A 1,254-nucleotide genomic window follows, 5' to 3' on the forward strand; every position below is an offset into this window, starting at 1 on the left:
TCCTTTGACCAATATCTCTTTATTTCCCCTATTCCCAAGCTCTGGCAACGACCATGCTACTCTCGGCTTCTATGAGTTCTACATTTTTAGATTCCACATAAAAGTGAAATTATACAGTATTTGTCTTTGGCATATTTCACTTAGCATAATGTTCTCTAGGTTCATCCATTTTGTCACATATGGCAAGATTTCCTTCTTTTTTATGGCTGAATAATATTTCATTGTGTACATATCCCACATTTTCTTTATCCATTTATTATCAATGGACACTTATGATTACAAGATATGTTACTATATCTTAGTTATTGTGAATAATGCTGCAATGAACATGATAGTGGAGATATCCCTTTGAGATTTATTTCATTTCCATTGGATATGTATTTCTAGAAGTGGAATTGCTGGATCACATGGTAGCTCTATTTTCACCTTTTGGAAGAATCTCCATACTGCTTTCCATAATAGATGTACCAAGTTACATCCCTACCAACAGTGCACAAGGATTCCCTTTTCTCCACAACCTGTCATCAATACTTATTATCTCTTGTCTTTTAGGTAACAGTCATCCTAACAGGGGTGAGGTGGTATTGTGTTGTAGTTTTGATTTGAATTTCCTTGATAATTAGCGATTAAGGAACTCATTCACAAAACCCAATAGCAAAATAAAACAAAAACAATAACTCAATTAAATAATGGGCAAAGGACTTGAATAGATGTTTTTCCAAAGAAGACATATATAAAAATTGCCAACAGATATATAAAATGTATTCAACATCAGTAATAATAAATTCAATAATGTTAAGCATAGTAAGCCTGTTTATTCAATTTAAAAAAACACACAGTGTATATACAGAAAATTATAAAATGTCTTCTCTTTAGCATAATCTATGTGTCCTTCAAGAAAAACAATACTTACACAAAATCCAGGATGTATAGAATTAGTCAGATTTCTTATTTGATTTCTCTTTCATTAACTTGGTGGCATTATAAAGTGATGATATTACAAATACCTGAATAATTACATTATTAAAAATGAGTTACATATTACTGCAAAGGCTTTGGCAAGCAGTTTAGTTCTGGGATAACCAGTACCATCTAATGAGCTATGCCAGCATTTCTTAAAGCATGCTGTCTGGATCACTACTTTTGTGGGATGCTAACAGGCCTTACATGGGAAAAAGTAGCTATATAGGGTTATCTTCTGTTTTAAACAGATTTTATTCTTGCAAGATTTCTCAAAGTTTTTATTATATTAAT

This window comes from Crocuta crocuta, unplaced genomic scaffold (genome assembly GCF_008692635.1).
Source record: "Crocuta crocuta isolate KB4526 unplaced genomic scaffold, BGI_CrCroc_1.0 scaffold1393, whole genome shotgun sequence".
Lineage (NCBI taxonomy): Eukaryota > Metazoa > Chordata > Mammalia > Carnivora > Hyaenidae > Crocuta > Crocuta crocuta.